This window comes from Schistocerca serialis, chromosome 5, assembly GCF_023864345.2.
Source record: "Schistocerca serialis cubense isolate TAMUIC-IGC-003099 chromosome 5, iqSchSeri2.2, whole genome shotgun sequence".
NCBI lineage: Eukaryota > Metazoa > Arthropoda > Insecta > Orthoptera > Acrididae > Schistocerca > Schistocerca serialis.
In genome coordinates, this window is record NC_064642.1 from 237,427,464 (window position 1) to 237,455,301 (window position 27,838).

Genomic DNA, 27,838 nt, shown 5'->3' on the forward strand with positions numbered 1-27,838 from the left:
AGTAGTGCAGCTCAGCCACTGAACATCCGCTTGCATAATATCTGAAACCGACACAGACAGCGAGATAGTAACTACAGGAACTAACGTAACGTGCTCTGCGACTCGTCATCCGTACCCTATAGGAATTCAATCACGCGTTAATGTGCATCAAAGCGCATTACAACTGAACTTAAGAGGAGAAGGCGCGGGACGTATCTCACCCGATTTGGCTCACTGTGTAAGTAGGAGCAAGTGTATGACCGTTTGAAGTTCCCCACATATTTCTTTTGAGTGGGCAGTAGGAAAAGAGAAAGTTGTTTTGATCACGTTGTACCGATGTCTGAATAGGAGTTCTCTAGTTAGTGGCGTGGCCCAGTCTGTAAGCGTCCAGAACGCCAGTTCTGCCGCTCGAGTTCGATTCTCGTTGCCATCCAGTTTCTTTTATTTATTTTATTTTGTTCCTCGCAATGTTAAACTACCAACGACAAAATTTTTACACAGTTTAATTTATACAGGGTGGTCCATTGATAGTGACCGGTCCAAATATCTCACGAAATAAGCATCAAACGAAAAAACTACAAAGAACGAAACTCGTCTAGCTTGAAGGGAGAAACCAGATGGCGCTATGGTTGGCCCGCTAGATGGCGCTGCCATAGGTCAAACGGATATCAACTGCGGTTTTTAAACAGGAACCCCCACTTTTTATTACGTATTCGTGTAGTACGTAAAGCAACATGAATGTTTTAGTTGGACCACTTTTTCGCTTTGTGATAGATGGCGCTGTAATAGTCACAAACGTATAAGTACGTGGTATCACGTAACATTCCGCCAGTGCGGACGGTATTTGTTTCGTGATACATTACCCGTGTTAAAATGGACCGTTTACCAAATGCGGAAGAGATCGATATCGTGTTTATGTATGGCTACTGTGATCAAAATGCCCGACGGGCGTGTGCTATGTATGCTGCTCGGTATCCTGGACGACACCATCCAAGTGTACGGACCATTCGCCGGATAGTTACGTTGTTTAAGAAAACATGAAGTGCTCAGCCACATGTGAAACGTCAACCACGACTTGCAACAAATGATGATGCCCAAGTAGGTGTTTTAGCTGCTGTCGCTGCTAATCCGCACATCAGTAGCAAACAAATTGCGCGAGAATCGGGAATCTCAAAAACGTCGGTGTTGAGAATGCTACATCAACATTGATTGCACCCGTACCATATTTCTATGCACCAGGAATTGCATGGCGACGACTTTGAACGTCGTGTACAGTTCTGCCACTGGGCACAAGAGAAATTACGGGATGATGACAGATGTTTTTCCCGCGTTCTATTTAGCGACGAATCGTCATTCACCAACAGCGGTAACTTAAACCGGCATGATATGCAACGGAAAATCCACGATGTCTGCGACAAGTGGAACATCAGCGACCTTGGCGGGTTAATGTATGGTGCGGTATTATGGGAGGAAGGATAACTGGCCCCCATTTTATAGATGGCAACCTAAATGGTGCAATGTATGGTGATTTCGTACATAATCTTCTCCCGATGTTACTACAAGATGTTTCACTGCATGACAGAATGGCGATGTACTTCCAACATGATGGATGTCCGGCACATAGCTCGCGTGCGGTTGAAGCGGTATTGAATGGCACATTTCATGACAGGTGGATTGGTCGTCAAAGCACCATACCATGGCCCGCACGTTCACCGGATCTGACGTCCCCGAATTTCTTTCTGTGGGGGAAGTTGATGGATATTTGCTATCGTGATCCACCGACAACGCCTGACAACATGCGTCAGCGCATTGTCAATGCATGTGCGAACATTACGGAAGGCGAACTACTCGCTGTTGAGAGGAATGTCGTTTCAGGTATTGCCAAATGCATTGAGGTTGACGGACATCATTTTGAGCATTTATTGCATTAATGTGGTATTTACAGGTAATCACGCTGTAACAGCATGCGTTCTCAGAAATGATAAGTTCACAAAGGTACATGTATCACATTGGAACAACCGAAATAAAATGTTCAAACGTACCTACGTTCTGTATTTTAGTTTAAAAAAACCTACGTGTTACAACTGTTCGTCTAAAATTGTGAGCCATATGTTTGTGACTATTACAGCGCAATCCATCACAAAGCGAAAAAAGTGGTTCAGCTAAACATTCATATTTCTTTACGTACTACACGAATATGTATTAAAAATGGGGGTTCCTATTTTAAAAAAAACGCAGCTGATATCCGTTTGACCTATGACAGCGCCATCTATCGGGCCAACCATAGCGCCATCTGGTTTCCCCTTTCAAGCTAGACAAGTTTAGTTCTTTGTAGTTTTTTCGTTTGACGCTTATTTCGTGAGATATTTGGCCTGGTCATGATCAATAGACCACCCTGTATATGTGGAATTAATCTATTCAATTTACAATTAATTAAGATTACTTTAATTTGAGTAATGTATATACTTAAACAGTTAATTATTCAAATTAAAGCAATCGTAACCAATTGTAAGTTGTATATATTAATTTTACATATATAAATCGAACTGTTAAACTATATTTAAATTTTATAATTGAGATGAATAAAACACAACGAATAAAAAAGTGGGTAACACCTCAAATCGAACTCGAGTCGCTGAGTTATCGCCCCGTTCGCTTACTGTGGAAGTGTTAGTCAAAAATAGTGCACGACGCACTCAAACAACTTCCGACAGCATTTTCTGTTTTCCTACGGCTCATTCAGACGACGTCTCTTAGGAACTCCAAAGGGTCGTATAGTTGCTTCCACTCACACAGTTTGAGACAGATCGGTGATACCCGTCCCGCGCCCTCTCCTTGTTAGCATAAAGCCGTTGGCACACGGACCGTGCATCCGAACGTTGAGCGTGTAGCGTGCCGAGTTTCTGACGTCATAGCGTGGAATAGCACGCTCGGTAGTCTTTCCGAACGTGCAGAGCAATATCTGGCATGTCAGATATTCTGAGCGTGCGTCTGAGCGTTGACCAATGAGATGGCACAACCCCACCTACGTCACAAGCACGCCGTCTCCCTTCAGTACAGAGTTGAGAGGCACAATATTGGCATTCATTTCAAGCTTATACGTATATATAAAAGAACCAGAGGTTGTACAGAGATTCAGGGAGAGCATAAGGGAGCAATTGACAGGAATGGGGGAAATAAATACATTAGAAGAAGAATGGGTAGCTTTGAGGGATGAAGTAGTGAAGGCAGCAGAGGATCAAGTAGGTAAAAACACGAGGGCTAGTAGAAATCCTTGGGTAACAGAAGAAATATTGAATTTAATTGATGAAAGGAGAAAATATAAAAATGCAGTAAGTGAAACAGGCAAAAAGGAATACAAACATCTCAAAAATGAGATCGACAGGAAGTGCAAAATGGCTAAGCAGGGATGGCTAGAGGACAAATGTAAGGATGTAGAGGCCTATCTCACTAGGGGTAAGATAGATACCGCCTACAGGAAAATTAAAGGGACCTTTGGAGATAAGAGAACGACTTGTATGAATATCAAGAACTAAGATGGAAACCCAGTTCTAAGCAAAGAAGGGAAAGCAGAAAGGTGGAAGGAGTATATAGAGGGTCTATACAAGGGCGATGTACTTGAGGGCAATATTATGGAAATGGAAGAGGATGTAGATGAAGATGAAATGGGAGATACGATACTGCGTGAAGAGTTTGACAGAGCACTGAAAGACCTGAGTCGAAACAAGGCCCCCGGAGTAGACAATATTCCATTGGAACTACTGACGGCCTTGGGAGAGCCAGTCCTGACAAAACTCTACCATCTGGTGAGCAAGATGTATGAAACAGGCGAAATACCCTCAGACTTCAAGAAGAATATAATAATTCCAATCCCAAAGAAAGCAGGTGTTGACAGATGTGAAAATTACCGAACTATCAGCTTAATAAGTCACAGCTGCAAAATACTAACACGAATTCTTTACAGACGAATGGAAAAACTAGTAGAAGCCAACCTCGGGGAAGATCAGTTTGGATTCCGTAGAAACACTGGAACACGTGAGGCAATACTGACCTTACGACTTATCTTAGAAGAAAGATTAAGGAAAAGCAAACCTACGTTTGTAGCATTTGTGGACTTAGAGAAAGCTTTTGACAATGTTGACTGGAATACTCTCTTTCAAATTCTAAAGGTGGCAGGGGTAAAATACAGCGAGCGAAAGGCTATTTACAATTTGTACAGAAACCAGATGGCAGTTATAAGAGTCGAGGGACATGAAAGGGAAGCAGTGGTTGGGAAGGGAGTAAGACAGGGTTGTAGCCTCTCCCCATTGTTGTTCAATCTGTATATTGAGCAAGCAGCAAAGGAAACAAAAGAAACATTCGGAGTAGGTATTAAAATTCATAGAGAAGAAATAAAAACTTTGAGGTTCGCCGATGACATTGTAATTCTGTCAGAGACAGCAAAGGACTTGGAAGAGCAGTTGAATGGAATGGACAGTGTCTTGAAAGGAGGATATAAGATGAACATCAACAAAAGCAAAACAAGGATAATGGAATGTAGTCTAATTAAGTCGGGTGATGCTGAGGGAATTAGATTAGGAAGTGAGGCACTTAAAGTAGTAAAGGAGTTTTGCTATTTGGGGAGCAAAATAACTGATGATGGTCGAAGTAGAGAGGATATAAAATGTAGGCTGGCAATGGCAAGGAAAGCGTTTCTGAAGAAGAGAAATTTGTTAACATCCAGTATTGATTTAAGTGTCAGGAAGTCATTTCTGAAAGTATTCGTATGGAGTGTAGCCATGTATGGAAGTGAAACATGGACGATAAATAGTTTGGACAAGAAGAGAATAGAAGCTTTCGAAATGTGGTGCTACAGAAGAATGCTGAAGATTAGATGGGTAGATCACGTAACTAATGAGGAGGTATTGAATAGGATTGGGGAGAAGAGAAGTTTGTGGCACAACTTGACCAGTAGAAGGGATCGGTTGGTAGGACATGTTCTGAGGCATCAAGGGATCACCAATTTAGTATTGGAGGGCAGCGTGGAGGGTAAAAATCGTAGAGGGAGACCAAGAGATGAATACACTAAGCAGATTCAGAAGGATGTAGGTTGCAGTAGGTACTGGGAGATGAAAAAGCTTGCACAGGATAGAGTAGCATGGAGAGCTGCATCAAACCAGTCTCAGGACTGAAGACCACAACAACAACAACACGTATATATGCCGTTTCTGAGCACCAGCAAATTGAGAATCACTGGAAACCCCGTTGTTAACTGTGTGATTCGTTGCAATAAAATAATGAGAATCATCATATTCCTGGCTAAAGAATTACTGTAACTTGCGAAATTATGAGAGCAGGCTATTTGAGGGCAGCGACACACTGGTGATCCACCCGAAACGTATTGTTCTTGGTACAATTTGTTATAATTAAATTTCAATTAGTAACATATCTACGATTAAGGTTTTCACCACGGGGTAACACAATACGATGGATGCGTAATGAATAGCGTCACTGTCCTCCATTGAGAGGTTGGATGGGGCAGTGGTTCGCGTCTTGACAATTCCAGATTTTTCTCCTAACATTGGCGTTTTTATTAGGTTTTGATACTTTATTATTAGTTTCATACAAATATATACTATAATATTTGATGTTATGTAAATATAAGTTCACCTTTTTTTGAGGAGTGACTTTGTTCGATTGGCTTTATCTACAAGACACTTTGCGCTACTTGTATAAAGATATTTTGCTCCTTTTTTCTTTTACGCTTCGTAATTCACATGTTGCAAAGATTCTGCGGCTGGATAGGAACAGTGATCAAGTAAGACTGACCTTGGGGTTTTACTAAAATGTGGGATTGATGAAATAATGTTTATCTTATGTGGAGAAGTATTCCAAATTTGTAACGCAATGTTTGTAATGGAACTTTTATAAGCCTGTTTCATTATTGATTGGACACGGTACTTTCCTTTTCGTGGACGAAATGTGCGTTTTAATAGAGCTAGCGTGGGAATTTTACGCGCGCCCGTTGAGTAAACAGTATGATTTACGAACTAGAAACATCTCTCAACTGCCGCTGGAGTGCGTTGCGGTCGCGAATACCACGTCGGGGCCCACGTACCGTATTCGCAAGTCGCATCGTTCCTGAGCGTTCAGCACTGCGTTGAACTTGGCACGCTCAACGTTAACGTTCGACAGCACGGTCCGTGTGCCGACAGCTTAAGGCGCCGGGCTACACGGACCGGAACGCCAGACCGTGGGCCCGCTACCTGCTACCCGTGCAGACGAGCGCTGCCTCGCCACCTCGGCCGGCCAGCTGTCTGCGTTACATTATGCAGCCGGCAGAGTACGGAACCGTGCCACGCGTCACTCCACGTCAGGGAGCGAAACGATTTAATCCCCCTTGTCTGGACTTCCATCAGCCAGAAACTATGCACAAGCGCCGTCGGTCGCTACTCCAATATACTGTACATTTCTGTCGAAATTACTTGCATCCGCAATGTGAACCTTCAAGTTTGTCGAAAGATGTAAAGGCAGTTTCAACAAGCTCTTTCACGCATGTCTTACTACGAGCTACTTGATGTAGAATGGCGATTTCTACGAGCAGCTGGAAGGCATCGCCATCGGTAGTCCACTCAGTCCAGTGATTGCCAATTTCTTCATGGAGTATTTGGAAAGACAGGCACTGGACTTGGCACCTTGTAAACTAAGGTGTGGACGACACCTCCGTCGTGTAGAGCTATGGTGAACAGCTGCTCGATGACTTCTTAAGACATCTAAACAGTCTCTATGTAGCATAAAATTAACTATGGAGATAGAAAAGGACCAACAGATTGTCATTTCTAGACGTGCTGGTTACATGGAATGCTGAGAATCTGGGACACAGCTTGAACTGGAAACTGACACACAAGGACCGGTACTTGCGCTGTCAAATCATCTGCCGATACAGAAAAGAGTGATACGTTTGTACTACACACGATTTCATAAAAATTGGATGATTTATTCAAGAGACAGAGCTTCACAAACTGAGCAAGTCAAAGTCACGTAGACCCACTTCTGGCCTTTACCCAAGCAGTTATTCGGCTTGGCAGTGATTGATAAACCTGGTGGATGTCCTCTTGAGAGGTATCGTGCAAAATTCTGTCCAGTTGGAACGCTAGATCGCCAAAATTCCGAGCTGGTTGGAGGGAACTGCCCATGATTCTCCAAACGTTCTCAACTGGGGAAAGACCCGGTGACATTGCTAGCAAAGGTAGCGTTTGAGAAGTACGAGGACAAGCAGGAGAAGGGCTTGCCATGAAGGACAACAAGACGGAAGTACAATATCATCGACGAACCGCTGCACTGTAAGCGTGCCCCGGATGACAACCAAAGAGGTCCTGTTATGAAAAGAAATGGCACCCCAGATCATGATTTCTGGTTGGCAGTCGCTTGGCTGGCGATTACCAGGCTGGTATCCCACCGCTGTCTGGAACGTCTTGTCATGCGTGCTCAATTCGAAGCGGTACTCATCAGTGAAGGCAATCCTAGTCCGTCAATGAGATTCCAGGCCCGAACACGTATATGGAGACGCCCTGGAGTGTTGTGGGATACCAAGCCGACTATCGCCCGCCATACGGCCCGACAACAAGGAATGATGGCCTGGCTTGCCAATTCTTTTCATAGCAGGTTCCCTTTGGTTGTCATTCGCTGCACCCTTACAGCACAGCTGTACGTCTACGATACTCTACGCCCCGTTTTGTTGCCCTTCATGGTAAGTCGTCCTGCGCGCACAGTTCAGCAAGATAATGCCCGCCCGCACACGGTGAGAGTTTATGCTACTTGTCCTTGTGCTTGCCAAACCCTACCTTGGTCAGCAAGGTTGTCGGTTCTCTACCCAATAGAGAATTTTTGGATCATTATGGGCAGAGCTCTCCAACCATCTCGGGATTGTGACGATCTAACGAGCCACCCGCACAGAATTTGGGACGATATCCCTCAGGGGGACATCGAACAACTCTATCAACCAACGCCAAACCAAATAACTGCTCGCATAATGGCCAGAGGTGGACTAACGGGTTATTGTTTTCCTCAATTTAAGAAGCTCTTTCTCTTGAATAAATCATTCAGTTTTTCTGAAAGTGTAACCATTTGTTTGTCCATAGATGTACATCACATCTACTGATGTCCGTCCAATCCGGACAATTCCATTGTGGTGCGTCGTTTTCTTTTTGTCTTAGGTTTACACCCTAATCTCCGGTCACTATCTTGATCCAGTTTGCCACAAGCGATGGAAAGTAAGCCAGCCATTCATGTTGGTGTAACGTTAAAAAACGTCGGTGGAAGAACCCGAGACACAAGCCAACAGGTAATAAGTCAACAAGTGCTCATGGAAGCCTCAACACTTTTTTAAGTATCGCGTTCATTTCAGTCAATATTCACATAAATTTTTTAATGGATATATCGGTTTCGACCGAGTAGTCCTCATCAACAATCTATAAACACTTGTCAGTCGACGGCTGCGTTAAATAGTAGGAGTTAACATTTCCATAACGCTCCTACTAGACCTCTCTAGCGGGAGTGTCCTCTAGTAGTATTTCCACGATACCCCCTACTGCAGGGTGATGCATAGTTATTTAACCACCGTTCTAAAACAAAAACAGATGGGTAAACATAAATTTGAAGCCAAACAGTATGAGATGGGAGAAATATAAAAGGCATCACGCGGGAAATCAAACAGAAGGGGGATTTCACGAGAAAAACAACGTTGCCTTTCTTTTGGACATAGTTTTATTCATCCTACATTGTGACTGATGTTTCTTGCTCGCAAATGAAGTGAAATCTGATGCCGCTAAGAAGCCCAGCGCACTGAGATCGTCCGGGTATCAAGAGAAAGAAGTGCTCATGTTATAGCAGAAGATTGAAATCAGTGCCAAGCATGCAGACCATCCGTTAACCACAGGTCGATGGTGAAACTTCTTGCCGAATTCCACGAAACTCGTACTGTCGGGAGACAAATAAAAAACTGGACGATTGAAAACGACTTCGAACGAAGCAACATCAAACTCCTTTATGACAACCTAGTACTCCAGAGGCAGTACTCGCTGTACTTCGCACGGAACTGGGATCAACCGTACATTAACAACGAGAATTTTGGCCACACATAAATGACATCATTACAAATTCAAATGTTTACAGCGTCTCATCGAGGACGATCCAGGTCGACGGGTTCAGTTCGCAGGTGGGTGATACGTTAGCTAGATGAAAGTTATTGTTTCCCTATTGCATATTGTTTACGGGAGAAGCTAATTTCGGTGTAAACGGAGAGGTAAATAAACACAATTACAAATACTGGTCAGTTGTTAGCCCACACCGGGTGGAGCCATCAAAGGCAGTTGTACCATCGAAAGCGATGTTTTGATGTGGTATATGGGGGTTCTCGTAATGGTGGGCCCTTCTTCATTCAGGGAACGCTAACAGCAGCCCGTTATCTACACTTATTAGACGAAGATATCCTGCCGCCACAGCTCTCTGTAGAGGGAGCGTTTTAAACTTTACTTCAGCCCTTTTGTGCCCCAGATTATGTACTAGTTGTCCAGTTATACCAGTTTTCCTGGACATGGTGAGGTCATGGAGGACCAGGCGAGTAGCTGCCATGTGTTCTCGATATAAGTCCTCTAAATTTCTGTCTGCGGAGACATGAGAATGCAGTTGTGTACACGGCGAAGATCAGAAAACTTTCACACCTCATGGAGCGGACTGTTTATGTTTTTCCTTGCAGTCCGATAGTTAGTTAATGTGCAAGAGGATCATGGTAAGCGAATGACTACAACCTTACAGCGCGCTCGAGAACACGTGCATCATATCCTGTAGTCTTTGAGTGCTATCACCACTATTTGTCTTGGTTTGTACGAAATGTGACATAACTCAAAATGAATAATGCTGTGCTCAAATGAAAGATACAGTCGTTTTTCCCGTATAATACTCTGTTTGTTTGCTGTGTCACGTCATCCCCTTTCCATTGGTAAATTACGGTTGCATGCATAATGGGCACCATATCCTGTTAACATAGCCTCATAGCTTTTGCCCATTGCCCAACGCATACTAAATAACTTTAAATGTGTATTTACCCACCTGTTTTGTTTTAATCAGGTGGTTAAAGAAAAACTACAGTCCGAGCCTCTTGGAAATATTGACTCCAATGATGCTTTGACACAACCATCGGCAAAGATGTGTTTGTGGGGTATTGATGATGAGTTGTCAGTCGAAATCGGCATAACCATTAAGCAATTTATGTGGACGTTGACTGAAATAAATTTTACAGCTTAGAAACTTCAGGAAGATACAAGAAATATTCTTCAGCTTTGCGCGTGTTTACACCATAGACATCGTACAACTAAAATAAAGTAAATAACAGATCGCACTGAGACGTAAAACCATTCTTCCTAAGCCCCATTGGTAAGTGGAATGGGAAGAACCTCCGAAGAGATTCGCAAAGAGTAGAAATATGGAATGAGTAAAGTTAAACTTAATTTCAGGTAAATAAAAGGTAACAGCGTTTTATTGTAAAGAAAAGACGGGAAACCTATAAGTGGCCGATAAGCGACAGGCATCCATATAAAGTTAATACTGTGTAACCTTTTGCGTCTTCTGTATAGCAGGTTATGCCGCTGCCTCTTCTTTTAGTCTTCTTGTTTCTTCTTGTTTTTCGCGGCTTTTTGAGATCTCTTGATGAAGAGACACGATATAATAAGTTCCGTAGTGATACAATGAAGTTACGCAACAGTTGGTGATTTAAGTTTTGAAACTGCCGATTTATTGGCATTTATGGAAAGAAAAACACTCTCATACTCTCATGCGGTCACGTGTAACATTTTATGTGTGTAATTGGACTTACTGCGTCGCAAATCGTTCTGTTAATTAATTAATCTGCATTTAAGTGTTGCTAGGCAACGTAATCAAATCGTTGGTGGGTGTCTCAATTAAAACTGAACATCGATATTTTAAATAAACTTTCGATTCATTTTTGTCAAAATCAGTACTTGTCTCAAAATTAACTTCCAACTTAGTGCTTTAAGTCCAAGCGCACTGGCAATTATTGTATGCGATTTTCAGGACAGCTCGATTACGCACTGGCGTGTAACGTATTTTAAATCGGGCGCGCAAGTTTCAGTTTTCCATATTGGGCTAAACGACTCTTTTGTAATAACGTGATGTGTCTGTCTCACGTAAAGTCTAACTGGAACTGGATTTGTCTCCAACCGAGTCAAAATCATAAAAATAAAATTCACCGCACAGGTCAACGAACTGTACACGCGCACTTTTGCACTCTAAGTGATAACTCGTCTCAGAGTAAAAGCCGAACATCAATTCACACTTTTTTCATGCATACAAAAATCAAAACACCTTTATATTAAACAGATAAATTATGGCATGCAATTAGTAGTTAAACATTTCCGATTCTGAATAAACTTCAAGAACTTGTATTTCATAATCAACAAAATTTATCACCTGAGAGAAACGATTTGTTTACTAAAACGGATTCAGATTACAGTCAACTCGAGTCTGGACGATGACGTCACGAATCGACACTTGCTTGGAATGAACGAAATACCTGTACTCAAAAATACTGTCCGTTGAGTGATTTACCGACTTTTATAACAAATTTGGCTACCCCTTGCATCGCTACAAGGTCTCTTAATTTTTTCTAGGTTTCTAATTTTTCTCGCCTGCCTCACAGTACCAATTCTTCTCTGGTCTTTATTTTTGCCTTAATGTGCCGGGGGGTTATAATTAAAGTGCAGCGACTCACAGAGGTCTAGTGTGGGCTGTAATTATCGTATAGCAGCGAAAATTGGTAGATATTCTAATGCGGAATAGATTTAGGCTGAAAAAATTACTTCCAGTTTTAGCCGACAGTTGCAAATCTGGCACCGTGAATGCAATAAAGATCTACAGAATTGTTTCCGCATGTAATGGATTAGGGACGGGACGTGGGAAGAGAAGGTCAAAGAAGTGAGAAAACACAATATTGATTTTATAGTCAACTGCCCCTTACACTATTTGTTGAATATGAGCACCAGAAACGTTGACGAAATGCTGTACAGCGCCAGATTTGCACCTGGTGACCAAAATTGGATCTATTTTTTTGCAATGTAAATCAGTTCCGCATCAACGCATTAGCATATCTAACAAGTTTCGCTGCCATACGACAATTACAGCCCACTCTGGACTTCCGTGTGTAGCTGCAGTTTTTATACTCAGCTGATATGTTTTGCTGCCCCTCGTACAGTCCCATATTAGTGTGGGAAGAAAAGAAAGGTTCAGGCAGCTACTGTTTTACGCACTGAGGAAGATGATTCAGAAAGAACGAGTATCGAGAGTGACAGTGCACTAATGTTCCAGAACACAAGGCCGGTAAAAGGAGGCTCGGGAATGGCCCACTGAGCATTAACAGTTATGACTGACAGATATTCACAAGCAAGAACATGACGGACAGGTGGTGTGAGTATTTTGAGCAATTAATGGATGCAGAAAACCAACATAACAGCTTCCCACAGCTGAAGAATGAAACAGGTAATAGCTTCAACCATGGCTCTCCAGTAAACCTGAACTCAAGGCATACAATCCAGTCATAGTCCCCACTGCGTTATTTGGAACAGATATCTACAGTAGCCTCTAATAATGACGGACTACACGGAGCGGTTGATATTTGAGGGAAATAATACATTGAAGAACGTTTTTGAGACTATTAGAGATGCGAATGGCCGAAGAAAAAGGAAGAAGCAGGAACTGTACGAATAGATGAGGAAACCAAACATTGTCCTGAAAATGAAAGCAAGAAGACTGGGGTGGACAGAACAAGTGGCTGGCATGCCTGAACACTGTAGAGCCAAGGCTGTGATGGTGGGAAAATACGAAGCAATACGTCCGTCTGGCAGATCCAGGAAGCATGGGACGAAATCATGAATGATCTACGACAGCTGGAGTTGAATCAAGCTGGATGCAAACAGCTCAAGAGCGTAGCCAATGGAGGCAGTAGACTTATTCCGTTTGCCTGTTAACAGGCTTAAGATCAAACTCCTAATCCTTACACGGTGTGTATTTGTTTACCCCTTCATACTCCACTTTTCTCAAAAAGCGTTTCGTCATAGCTTTAGTGACCATATTGAACAAATCTGGAAGCGTAAGCTGCCGTGACGTGAAAGGATTTCCGTGGACCAAATTAATTCGGTTCTGTCAACTGTCGAAAGGGCAAACGAGTGTTCCCGGTCAGATAAAGGATTAAAAGGAGATGAATGCATAAAGGCACAGCCGGCTATTGAATGAGCGCCTCTGCTGCCCCCCTTCAGAATTCCGCAGCGAGGGACGAATTTTCCACTCAGATGGCTCCTCGGTTAAGTGAGGAACGAAAACTGACCCGAGCAGAGCACTTCTTCGGAATTAATCTTTCTCTAAAAGGCGTTCGAAAAACTTTAGCTGCCAACTGAAACGAAGTAAAAGCAAAATTCAAGTTGTTTTCTTTGTTTTCAGCCTCATTCTTTCGCAGTTGCAGATATACAAGTTGTATAGGTTAATTTCCGACTTTTGCAACTACAGGGTGTTACAAAAAGGTACTGCCAAACTTTCAGGAAACATTCCTCACACACAAAGAAAGAAAATATGTTATGTGGACATGTGTCCGGAAACGCTTACTTTCCATGTTAGAGCTCATTTTATTACTTATCTTCAAATCAAATTAATCATGGAATGCAAACACACAGCAACAGAATGTACCAATGTGACTTCAAACACTTTTTTATAGGAAATGTTCATAATGTCCTCCGTTAGCGAGGATACATGCATCCACCCTCCGTCGCATTGGATCCCTGATGCGTTGATGCAGCCCTGGAGAATGGCGTATTGTATCACAGCCGTGCACAATACGAGCAAGAAGAGTCTCTACGTTTGGTACCGGGGTTGCGTAGACAAAAGCTTTCAAATGCCCCCATAAATGAAAGTCAAGAGGGTTGAGGTCAGGAGAGCGTGGAGGCCACGGAATTGGTCCACCTCTAACAATCCGTCGGTCACCGAATCTGTTGTTGAGAAGCGTACGAACACTTCGACTGAAATGTGCAGGAGCTCCATCGTGCATGAACCACAAGTTGTGTCGTACTTGTAAAGGCACATGTTCTATCAGCACAGGTAGAGTATCCCGTATGAAATCGTGATAACGTGCTCCACTGAGCGTAGATGGAAGAACATGTGGCCCAATCAAGACATCACCAACAATGCCTGCCCAAACGTTCACAGAAAATCTGTGTTGATGACGTGATTGCACGATTGCGTGCGGATTCTCGTCACCCCACACAAGTTGATGGTGAAAATTTACAATTTGATCACGTTGGAGTGAAGCCTCATCCGTAAAGAGAACATTTGCTCTGAAATGAGGATTGACACATTGTTGGATGAACCATTCGCAGAAGTGTACCCGTGGAGGCCAATCAGCTGCTGATAGTGCCTGCACACGCTGTACATGGTACGGAAACAACTGGTTCTCCCGTAGCACTCTCCATACAGTGACGTGGTCAACGTTACCTTGTATAGCAGCAACTTCTCTGACGCTGACATTAGGGTTATCGTCAACTGCACGAAGAATTGCCTCGTCCATTGCAGGTGTCCTCGTCGTTCTAGGTCTTCCCCAGTCGCGAGTCATAGGCTGGAATGTTCCGTGCTCCCTAAGACGCCGATCAATTGCTTCGAACGTCTTCCTCTCGGGACACCTTCGTTCTGGAAATCTGTCTCGATACAAATGTACCGTGCCACGGCTATTGCCCCGTGCTAATCCATACATCAAATGGGCATCTGCCAACTCCGCATTTGTAAACATTGCACTGACTGCAAAACCACGTTCGTGATGAACACTAACCTGTTGATGCTACGTAGTACTGATGTGCTTGATGCTAGTACTGTAGAGCAATGAGTCGCATGTCAACACAAGCACCGAAGTCAACATTACCTTCCTTCAATTGGGCCAACTGGCGGTGAATCGAGGAAGTACAGTACATCCTGACGAAACTAAAATGAGCTCTAACATGGAAATTAAGCGTTTCCGGACACATGTCCACATAACATCTTTTCTTTATTTGTGTGTGAGGAATGTTTCCTGAAAGTTTGGCCGTACCTTTTTGTAACACCCTGTATAATGAAAATATTATTAAGATCAGACGCGTTTAACTTTATTCTAAAAGAATCTTCAGTGGTCATCGTAACAATATGGTATGATCGTAACCAACAAAACTGTAAGAGAAAAAAGCATATTCTTATAGTGCCCACTGAAGATGCTTTACAATTAAGCGAAAAGCTCCTGGTCTTAATAAGATTTTCATTTCACATGCACCGTGTTAAGAGTGTGCCGAGCATACCAAATTGGAGGTATTACCTTTCACCATGGACAATGCAGTGGCTGTAGGTATTCTCTTGACGACCAAAAGCAGCAGAGTTTGCGTGGAATTGTCAGTGCTTACAGACACGCAACACTGTGTCAAATAACCGCAGAAATTTACGTGGGACGCACGTTAGTGCGGCGAAATCTGGCATTTACGAACTATGGCTTTGCTAATATCACGACGTCGCCTGCAGCGCCTCTCCTGCGCTGGGACCGTATCGGTTGGACCTTATACCTCGCCCGATGACTCCCGATTCTAGCTGGTAATAGCTGATGGTGAGGTTCAAGTGTGGCGCAGATGCCATGAAGCCATGGACCCCAGTTGTCAACAAGGCACTGTGTAGGCTGGTGGTGACCCCATAATGATGTGGACTGTGTTTACATGGAATGGACTGGGTCCTATTGTCCAACAGAACCGATGATTGATTGGAAATAGGTATGTTGAGCTCCTTGGAGACCCTCTGCAGACATTAATGGACTTTATGTTCCAAAACAACCGGACCACAGTTGTTCGCGACTGGTTTGAAGAACATTTTGAACAAACCTATCGAATGATTTGGTCACCCACATCGCCCGACATGAATCCTACCGAATATAATCGACAGGTCAATTCGTGCACAAAATCTTAAAACGGAAACAGTTTCGCAATTATGGACGGCTACAGAGACAGCAGGGCTCAGTGTTTCTGCAGGGGACTTCCAACGACTTGTTGAGTCCACGCTACGTCGAGTTGCTGCACTACTCTCGGGCAAAAGGAGGTCCGACACGATTTTAGGAGATATCCCTTGACTTTTGTCAACTCAGTGTATATTAGTCGTTAATTGTTACGCTAACAGCAGCTTTCGTCGTCATGAAAAGTGGATTTAGCTTACATTTACTGAGAAAAAATAAATGATACAACACTATTTTCTACATCGGAGTAATACTGCAAGTAGAGTAAAATGGCATCTAAAATCTATATACTAGTACTTGGAAAGTTTTTTTACAGCGTATATCTTAAATACTGCATACTGCAGTTCAAGGATTATCTAGAGAACTCAGAGCAGGTTTGATAAATTTAACATAAACTCATAATAAAAACCTCCGGTATTAACAGTATTTGGTCAAAATACAGTGCACCCTACTGTAAACTTAGTAGTGGAAAGGCGTCAGGACCAGATGAGATACCAATGAGAGTCTACAAAGATTATGCGATAGAAATCTCTCCCCTTCTAGCAGTATTTTATCGTAGATTGCTTGATGAACGAAGGGTACCTAGCGACTGGGGGAAAGCGCACGTCATTCCCGTTTTTCAGAAGCGCCGTTGGACAGAAGCATACAATTGTTATCGATCTATAACGTTGACGACAATCTGTGGCAGAATTGTGGAACATGTTTTGTGCTCGAGAATTATGACGATTTTGGAGAATGAAATACTCTTTTATAAGAATCAACGTGGATTTCGCAAACAGAGATCCTGCGAAAGTCAGCTAGCTCTGCCCTCCATGAGATCCGCGGCGCAGTGGACAACGACGCTCAGGTTGATGCGTGTTTCGTGACTTCAGGAAGGCTTTTGACACTGTCGCGCATAGCCGTTTAGTGAAAAAAATACGAGCTTACAGAGTATAGGAGCAGATTTGAGCAGCAGTACTCAGCACATCGCTCTTAACGGAACAAAATCGACACATGTAAACGTAATTTCCGGAGTACCCCAAGGAAGTGTGATAGGACCGTTACCGTTTACAATATATATGAATGATCTAGTAGAAAGTGTCGGATTCTCTTTAAGGCTGTTCGCAGATGATGCGGTTGCCTATAGCAAAATAACAACACCAGAAGATAGTAACGATTTGCAGAATGATCTCCAAGGAATTAATGAATGGCGGAGGCTCTGGCAGTTGACCCTGAACGTAAATAAATTTAACATACTGCGCATACATAAGAAAGGAAATCCACTACTGTACAGCTATACTATTGATGACAAACCACTGGAAACAATACCCACCGTAAAATATCTAGGAGTAATTATCCAGAGCGACCTTAAGTGGAACGACCACATAAAACAAATAATAGGAAAAGCAGATGCCAGACTCAGATTCATAGAAAAAATCTTAAGGAAACGTAACGCACCCACATAGGAAGTGGCTTATAAGCTGTTTGTTCGGCCGATTATTGAGTATTGTTCATCTATCTGGGATCCCTACCAGGTAGGACGTATAGAAGAGGTGAGAAGATCCAATGAAGAGCGGCCCATTTCGTCACGGGATTGTTTAGCTGGCGCGAGAGCGTTACGGAGATGCTCAACAATCTCCATTGGCAGACGTTACAAGAGAGGCGTTGTGCATCACGGAGAGGTTTACTATTGAAATTTCGAGAGAGCACTTTCCCGGAAGATTCGGACAACATATTACTTTCTCTCGATAGAGAGAGAGGAAAAAATTCGAGAAATTAGAACCAATACGGAGGCTTGCCGACAAGCATTCTTTCCACCCGCTATTCGAGAGTGGAAAAAGGTTGGAGGGCTGAGTTAGTGGTACAAAAATTAGCCTCCGCCACACACCAGTAGGTGTTCTGCGGATTATGATGTACATGTAGAAACTGATGCAACGAAGCTCTTTGCTGGATATTATACTAACCTCCTTCCATTTTGTAGAGCTCTGCATCTCGTTTACATATGGAGAGATGTACCATCACTTTTTTCGGACGGAAATCTACGTCTACACACACATTCCGTAAGCCACAATACAGTGCATGACAGAGGGTACTTCGTACCACTTCTAAAAATTCCCTTTCTTGACCCATTCGAATATCCATTTCCCACCTTTTTTCTAAATTATGTAGCACTTTGAGATCGTTGTCTATTGTAACACTGTGTCCTGTTTCATCTTGGAAGGAATGGAAGTATTCATCCATGGTCACATAGGGAGTAATGAGATTCTGAATGAATGACAGACTTCAAAAATTCACATTTATTTTCCAGTTTCACTACAGTACTCTTACAATAAAATAGACATAACATGACAGTCGTTTGACTGTAACCCCAGCAATAGCTTAGAAATATGTAAAATAAATTGTTTATATCATGATGTGTACAATAATATTGTAACAGGTGCTCAATTTGTGATGTATTTCGTCAACCTACATGTGTAATACTATAGCAAGACGTGAAGAAGACATGTACACATCTGACACCATATACATCGAAAAATCGATGGTCAAATCGAAATCAGCTGTATTTCGACCGCCATCTTGTCCACTGCACAACAGATTTGTTTTTGTCATCGTGTTTCCAAGTTGCTGTTGCGTTAGAGAAAATTTGTGAACAGTGACCAAGAAAGCCAAGAGAGCCACAGAAATGGAAACACCTCAGCTCATCACAATGAGACTGCCACGCCAGAAGAACAAAGTGAGTGACTTTTACAAAACATTTTCATGCAAACATCAGTCCAGCTTCCTAAGTGACATCGCCTCTTACTAAGTTTTCTCTTCTTCCACAGGATAACCACAGCATTTACGATAAGACTATGTAACATCAGTATGACCTTACTGTAAAATTGTTTTTGTAATGCCATTTATCCTAAAGATGAGGTATTCCCTCGAAAGATGTCGCTAAATAAATAAGTAATACAATAGTCAACAAAGTTTTGTGACTGGCGGCGGTAATTTAGAAAACCTTTACATATTTCTTGAGACAATCACGGTCGAAAAATAGTCAAAAAGAGGGCAAAATGGTTGTTTGTATGCCTCTGTAGGAGTCCTATATCCCGTACAATGTCTTTAGAGTCCTTACGGAAGATGAACGCCAGAGACAGTAAAATTGTCCGCAGTCTGTCGCAATTACTTGTTATCTAATAGCCTTCATGAAATATTTTGTTCTTCCTGGAATCATACGCAGATGTATCTAAGTTTCATATCAGTAAGAAAGAAGTTTTAAAACTTATTACTTCGTTAATATTTTGCGAGAGACGAGGCTTAGTATTGTGTCGATAGTTGGGAGTGTGGGACGAACACAGTGCAAGTACAATAGTAGAGAATGGTTGTTGGCCAGTAGGTGAGACAATGGCGTGTGTGACAACATGTATGCAGACTGCTTTCGATGCACAGCGTGGATTATAAAGTTAAATTGGAACTGTCAGAAATGCTTCGTGTCTTAAACTGGAATGTTTTTTAAGTGGACTGTTTGTTATAATTAGCATATGATGCGAACTGTAAGTATATACACTGAAGCGCCAAAGAAACTGGCACAGGCTTGCGTATTCAAATACAGAGATATGTAAGCAAGCAGAAGACGGCAAAGCGATCGGCGACGCCTATATAAGGCAAGTGTCTCGCGCAGTTGTTAGATCGGTCACTGCTGCTACAATGACAGGTTATCAAGATTTAAGTGAGTTGGAACATGGTGTTACAGTCGGCGCATGAGCGATGGGACGCAGCATCTCCGAGGTAGCGATGAAGTGGGGATTTTCCCGTGCGGCCATTTCATGCGTGTGCACTGAATGTCAGGAATCCGGCAAAACCTCGAATCTCCGACATCGCTGCGGCCGGAAAAATAACCTGCAAGAACGGGACCAATGACGACTGAAGAGAATCATTCGACGTGATAGAAGTGCAACCCTTCCGCAAATTGTAGATTACAGTGCTGGACCGTCAACAAGTGTCAGTGTGCGAACCATTCAACGAAATGTCGACATGGACTTTTGGAGTCCGCCAGGGCCCGTCAACACTGACATTGGATTGTTGATGACTGGAAACATGTTGCCTGGTCGGACGAGTCTCGTTTCAGATTGTATCGAGCTGATGGACGTGTACGGGTATGGAGACAACCTCATGAATCCATGAGACCTGCATGTCAGCAGGGAATTGTTCAGGCTGTTGGAGGCTCTGTAATGGTATGGGGCTTGTGCAGTTTGAATTATATGGGGCCTCTGATACGGCTAGATACGACTCTGACAGGTGACACGTACGTAAGGATGCCGTCTGATCAACAGCACCGATTCATGTCCATTGTGCATTCCGACGGACTTGGACAATTCCAGCACCACAATGAGACACCCCACGGGTCCAGGATTGCTACAGAGTGGCTCCAGGAACATTCTTCTGAGTTTAAACACTTTCGCTGGCCACCAAACTCCCCAGACGTGATTATTACTGAGCATATGTGGGTGCCTTGCAACATGGTGTTGAGAATAGATCTCCACCCCTCGTAATCTTGCGGATTTATGGAAAGCTCTACAGGATTCATCGTGTTAATTCCCTCCAGCAGTACTTCAGACATTAGTCGAGCCCATGCCACGCCGTGTTGCGGCACTTCTGCGTGCTCGGGGGAGGGGGCCTACACGATATTAGGCAGGTGTATCAGTTTCTTTGGCTCTTCAGTGTAAATAAACTGAAGTCTTGTCGTCATAAAATAAATTCATAGAAAATAATGCAAAAGCTACCGCATTCGAACAATGGAGAGAAATTTTCATTAAGCATAGTGAAGTTACCGGACAGTACTATATCTGTGGGAAGTACGTTTTTTCTGCACTGTCGACTACTGTCAATTGAATCAACAAGGTGCCCATCCCAAGAGTACAAATACCGTTTCAGTTCCAAGTAGGACTGCTCTAGTGGAGTATGACTAATTGTTCGCCAACGTGGGATGAGAACACTCCGTGTCTGACAGCTAAGTAGTTTTTCGCAGGACATACAGACTGTTAGGAAGCTGTCCTCTCATAATCTTGTTGAATAAGATTTGTGTAATGAATGTATAATTCTTAAGCCGAATTTACATGTATGGTTTCTCATGTTTTCCACCTGTTGCACGTAACTTTGTTTCCAGATATTTTCTATCACTTCCACTAATATGGAAAGCTTAAACTGAAACTAGTTGTAGGATTAAATGCTTTTCCGTGATAATATTAAATACGAGTGGAAAACATGGCTTTTGACACTGCCCCTATTTCCGTGGCATTTACGAGTGTGACGTTCTACATCTACATCTACATTTACACTCCGCAAGCCACCCAACGGTGTGTGGCGGAGGGCACTTTACGTGCCACTGTCATTACCTCCCTTTCCTGTACCAGTCGCGTATGGTTCGCGGGAAGAACGACTGCCGGAAAGCCTCCGTGCGCGCTCTAATCTCTCTAATTTTACATTCGTGATCTCCTCGGGAGGTATAAGTAGGGAGAAGCAATATATTCGATACCTCATCCAGAAACGCACCCTCTCGAAACCTGGCGAGCAAGCTACACCGCGATGCAGAGCGCCTCTCTTGCAGAGTCTGCCACTCGAGTTTGTTAAACATCTCCGCAACGCTATCACGGTTACCAAATAACCCTGTGACGAAACGCGCCGCTCTTCTTTGGATCTTCTCTATTTCCTACGTCAACCCGATCTGGTACGGATCCCACACTGATGAGCAATACTCAAGTATAGGTCGAGCGAGTATTTTGTAAGCCACCTCCTTTGTTGATGGACTACATTTTCTAAGGACTCTCCCAATGAATCTCAACCTGGTACCCGCCTTACCAACAATTAATTTTATATGATCATTCCACTTCAAATCGTTCCGCACGCATACTCCCAGATATTTTACAGAAGTAACTGCTACCAGTGTTTGTTCCGCTATCATATAATCATCCAATAAACGATCCTTCTTTCTATGTATTCGCAATACATTACATTTATCTATGTTAAGGGTCAGTTGCCACTCCCTGCACCAAGTGCCTATCCGCTGCAGATCTTCCTGCATTTCACTACAATTTTCTAATGCTGCAACTTCTCTGTATACTACAGCATCATCCGCGAAAAGCCGCATGGGACTTCCGACACTATCTACTAGGTCATTTATATATATTGTGAAAAGCAATGGTCCCATAACACTCCCCAGTGGCACGCCAGAGGTTACTTTGTCTGTAGACGTCTCTCCATTGATAACAACATGCGGTGTTCTGTTTGCTAAAAACTCTTCAATCCAGCCACACAGCTGGTGTAATATTCCGTAGGCTCTTACTTTGTTTATCAGGCGACAGTGCGGAACTGTATCGAACGCCTTCCGGAAGTCAAGAAAAATAGCATCTACCTGGGAGCCTGTATCTAATATTTTCTGGGTCTCATGAACAAATAAAGCGAGTTGGGTCTCACACGATCGCTGTTTCCGGAATCCTTGTTGATTCCTACATAGTAGATTCTGGGTTTCCAAAAACGACATGATACTCGAGCAAAAAACATGTTCTAAAATTCTACAACAGATCGACGTCAGAGATACAGGTCTATAGTTTTGCGCATCTGCTCGACGACCCTTCTTGAAGACTGGGACTACCTGTGCTCTTTTCCAATCATTTGGAACCCTCCGTTCCTCTAGAGACTTGCGGTACACGGCTGTTAGAAAGGGGGCAAGTTCTTTCGCGTACTCTGTGTAGAATCGAATTGGTATCCCGTTAGGTCCAGTGGACTTTCCTCTGTTGAGTGATTCCAGTTGCTTTTCTATTCCTTGGACACTTATTTTGATGTCAGCCATTTTTTCGTTTGTGCGAGGATTTAGAGAAAGAACTGCAGTGCGGTCTCCCTCTGTGAAACATCTTTGGAAAAAGGTGTTTAGTATTTCAGCTTTACGCGTGTCATCCTCTGTTTCAATGCCATCATTATCCCGGAGTGTCTTTATATGCTGTTTCGAGCCACTTACTGATTTAACGTAAGACCAGAACTTCCTAGGATTTTCTGTCAAGTCAGTACATAGAATTTTACTTTCGAATTCACTGAACGCTTCACTCATAGCCCTCCTTACTCTAACTTTGACATCGTTTAGCTTCTGTTTGTCTGAGAGGTTTTGGCTGCGTTTAAACTTAGAGTGAAGCTCTCTTTGCTTTCGCAGTAGTTTCCTAACTTTGTTGTTGTACCACGGTGGGTTTATCCCGTCCCTCACAGTTTTACTCGGCACGTACCTGTCTAAAACGCATTTTACGATTGCCTTGAACTTTGTCAGTTTCGGAACAGAAATTTTCGTTTTGATCTGTTAGGTAGTCTGAAATCTGCCTTCTATTACTCTTGCTAAACAGATAAACCTCCCTTTTTTTATATTCCTACTAACTTCCATATTCATGGATGCTGCAACGACCTTATGATCACTGATTCCCTGTTCTGTATATACAGAGTCGAAAAGTTCGGGTCTGTGTGTTATCAGTAGGTCCAAGATGTTATCTCTACGAGTCGGTTCTCTGTTTAATTGCTCGAGGTAATTTTCGGATAGTGCACTCAGTATAATGTCACTCGATGCTCTGTCCCTACCACCCGTCCTAAACATCTGAGTCTCCCAGTCTATATCTGGTAAATTGAAATCTCCACCTAAGACTATAACACGCTGAGAAAATTTATGTGAAATGTATTCCAAATTTTCTCTCAGTTGTTCTGCCACTAATGCTGCTGAGTCGGGAGGTCGGTAAAAGGAGCCAATTATTAACCTAGCTCGGTTGTTTAGTGTAACCTCCACCCATAATAATTCACAGGAACTACCCACTCCTATTTCACTACAGGATAAACTACTAACAGCGACGAACACTCCACCACCGGTTGCATGCAATCTATCCTTTCTAAACACCGTCTGTACCTTTGTAAAAATTTCGGCAGAATTTATCTCTGGCTTCAACCAGCTTTCTGTACCAATAACGATTTCGGCTTCGGTGCTTTCTATCAGCGCTTGAAGTTCCGGTACTTTACCAACGCAGCTTCGACAGTTTACAATTACAATACCGATTGCTGCTTGGTCCCCGCATGTCCTGACTTTGCCCTGCAGCCGTTGAGGCTGTTGCCCTTTCTGTACTTGCCCAAGGCCATCTAACCTAAAAAACCGCCCAGCCCACGCCACACAACCCCTGCTACCCGTGTAGCCGCTTGTTGCGTGTAGTGGACTCCTGACCTATCCAGCGGAACCCGAAACCCCACCACCCTATGGCGCAAGTCGAGGAATCTGCAGCCCACACGGTCGCAGAACCGTCTCAGCCTCTGATTCAGACCCTCCACTCGGCTCTATACCAAAGGTCCGCACTCAGTCCTGTCGACGATGCTGCAGATGGTGAGCTCTGCTTTCATCCCGATAGCGAGACTGGCAGTCTTCACCAAATCAGATAGCCGCCGGAAGCCAGAGAGGATTTCCTCGGATCCATAGCGACGCACATCATTGGTGCCGACATGAGCGACCACCTGCAGATGGGTGCACCCTGTACCGTTCATGGCATCCGGAAGGACCCTTTCCACATCTGGAATGACTCCCCCCGGTATGCACACGGAGTGCACATTGGTTTTCTTCCCCTTTCTTGCTGCCATATCCCTAAGGGGCCCCATTACGCGCCTGACGTTGGAGCTCCCAACTACCAGTAAGCCCACCCTCTGCGACCGCCCGGATCTTGCAGACTGAGGGGCAACCTCTGGAACAGGACAAGCAGCCATGTCAGGCCGAAGATCAGTATCAGCCTGAGACAGAGCCTGAAACCGGTTCGTCAGACAAACTGGGAGGCCTTCCGTTTAGCCCTCCGGAATGTCTTTCGCCCCCTGCCACACCTTGAGACGACCTCCCACTCTACCACAGGTGAGGGATCAGCCTCAATGCGGGCAGTATCCCGGGCAACCACAGTCTTAGTCCGATCGGGGGATGCGTGGGACGAGCTGGCCGTCCCCGACAAACCCCCATCCGGAACCCCACAGTGATGCCCATTGGCAACAGCCTCAAGCTGTGTCACCGAAGCGAACACTGTCTGAAGCTGGGAGCGAAGGGATGCCAACTCAGCCTGCATCCGAACACAGCAGTTGCAGTCCCTATCCATGCTAAAAACTGTTGTGCAAAGAACGTCTGAACTAATCTACAGAGAGCGCAAACAAATCGACACAAAATTTAAACGGTTATTAAAATACAAGATTACCTAGTAAATGCAGTAATGCTGCTACTTGCGCACTGCTGACACACAGCTCGGCGGCGGAAGGAGACTACGCGATTTTACACTATTCAGGTACTAAAACGCGATGCTACAACTCTCAAATACTGTAATACGCCAGAAATTTATGCAAGTACCAAAAACACGCAAAGACATTAAGAATTAAACTATGTAACAAGTGAGTGAGCTAGGAGTATACGACTTGCTGCTGCAGCTGCTTATCCAACGACGGCAGGGAGCACACTGACTGTGACCAACCGACACTGGCCGTTCAAAACAAAAACAAAAGCCAAACGACTACGCGAATTTACACTATTCAGGTACTAAAACGCGATGCTACAACTCTCAAATACTATAATACGCCAGAAATTTATGAATTAGACAATGCAAGTACCAAAAACACGCAAAGAAATTAAGAATTAAACTATGTAACAAATGAGTGAGCTAGGAGTATACGACTTGCTGCTGCAGCTGCTTATCCAACGGCGGCAGGGAGCACACTGACTGTGACCAACCGACACTGGCCGTTCAAAACAAAAACAGAAGCCAAACGACTACGCGAATTTACACTATTCAGGTACTAAAACGCGATGCTACAATTCTCAAATACTATAATATGCCAGAAATTTATGAATTAGACAATGCAAGTACCAAAAACACGCAAATAAATTAAGAATTAAACTATGTAACAAATGAGTGAGCTAGGAGTATACGACTTGTGTGGTGTCTCCGCCAGACACCACACTTGCTAGGTGGTAGCTTTAAATCGGCCGCGGTCCATTAGTACATGTCGGACCCGCGTGTCGCCACTGTGTGATCGCAGACCGAGCGCCACCACAAGGCAGGTCTCGAGATACGGACTAGCACTCGCCCAGTTGTACGGACGACTTTGCTAGCGACTACATGGATGAAGCATTGCTCATTAGCCGAGCCAATAGTTAGAATAGCCTTCAGCTAAGTCCATGGCTACGACCTAGCAAGGCGCCATTAGTAACATTGCATGTATCTAAAGAGTCTCACTTGTATCGCCACAATCTCCAGATGTACCAAAAGGATGGATTAAAGTTAAGTATTCCAGAAGCTACGTACTTTTCTTTATAGCATTCATAACGTATCCTGTTTCAGGCCTCACGCACCCTGCTTTGGCTTAGCGCGTGCCTTTCGGCTTCCTCTCATTGTGTCTAGGCTGTCTTGTCTAGACACAACAACTTGCTGCTGCTTATCCAACGACGGCAGGGAGCACACTGACTGTGACCAACCGACACTGGCCGTTCAAAACAAAAACAGAAACCAAACGACTACGCGAATTTACACTATTCAGGTACTAAAACGCGATGCTACAACTCTCAAATACTATAATACGCCAGAAATTTATGAATTAGGCAATGCAAGTACCAAAAACACGCAAAGAAATTAAGAATTAAACTACGTAACAAATGAGTGAGCTAGGAGTATACGACTTGCTGCTGCAGCTGCTTATCCAACGGCGGCAGGGAGCACACTGTTTCTTCAACTTTCTGTAGAGATACAAAATTTTCCATTTCATGCTTTTTTGCCTTTTACTATATGTACTACTAAACAAAACTAAACTCCGTACGAACAGGCCATGAAGGCCCAATGGTACCGAACGGCCGCCGTGTCATGCTCAGACCACAGGCATTGCTCAGACCACAGGCATAAATGGATGCGGATATGGAGGGGCATGTGGTCAGCACACCGCTCTCCCGGCTGCATGTCAGTTTACGAGACCGGAGCCGCTACTTCTCAGTCAAGTAGCTCCTCAGGTTGCCTCACAAGGGCTGAGTGCACTCCGGTTGCCAACAGCGCTCGGCAGACCGGATGGTCACCCATCCAAGTGCTAGCCCAGCCCGACAACGCTTAACTTCGGTGATCTGACGGGTACCGGTGTTACCACTGCGGCAAGGCCATTGGCTTACTATATGTACTACCGGAAGAAAATTAGAGGTTTCGAATTCACTCAAGATTTATTGTTGGAAAAGTGAATATGGAGCACATGAATTGATTACATTTACAGATCAATAGCCCAAGCGGTTTTGAGGTACCAGGTATCGAATCATGCTGAAACAGCCATATTAGTACATGGTATAACCTCCAGGGGCGGTAATGCAGGAGCTGCCTCCAGCATCCATTCGGTAGTACAGATGGCGAATACTGTCCTGGGCTACATTATGCCATTCCTGCTCGGCCTGTCCACATAGTTATGTAAGAGTTATTGGTTGACCAGTCACACGAGTCACTTCTCGTTACATGATATCCCACACGTGCTCTATTGGAGAAAAGTCTGGAGATCCTGCTGGCCTGGGAAGGCTCTGCATGTTGAGTTACATGGACAGTGTGTAGTGGAGAATTATCCTGTTGGAAAAACACATCACTTTCCTGTTCCAAGAACGGCAAAAGAATGGGCCTAACAATATTCTGCACGTGCTGAGTGCTGGTTGGCGTCACCTCCAGAAACACCAAATGTGAACGAGAGTTGTATCTTATCGCACCGCGGACCATAGGACCTGGTGGGGTAGGGCCTTTGCGTCTTGGACGAATGTACTCTACGGGAAACCGCTCACCAAGT

The 27,838-nt window shown here is 43.8% G+C and overlaps 1 protein-coding gene and 1 pseudogene across 2 annotated transcripts in view; both read right to left on the minus strand.

The window, feature by feature from the left end:
• The window catches only part of LOC126481064 (neural proliferation differentiation and control protein 1), a 1,141,454-nt gene that overhangs the window by 24,660 nt on the left and 1,088,956 nt on the right, over positions 1-27,838 (minus strand). The window lies entirely within an intron of this gene.
• LOC126482657 (5S ribosomal RNA) lies at positions 27,067-27,184 on the minus strand (annotated as a pseudogene).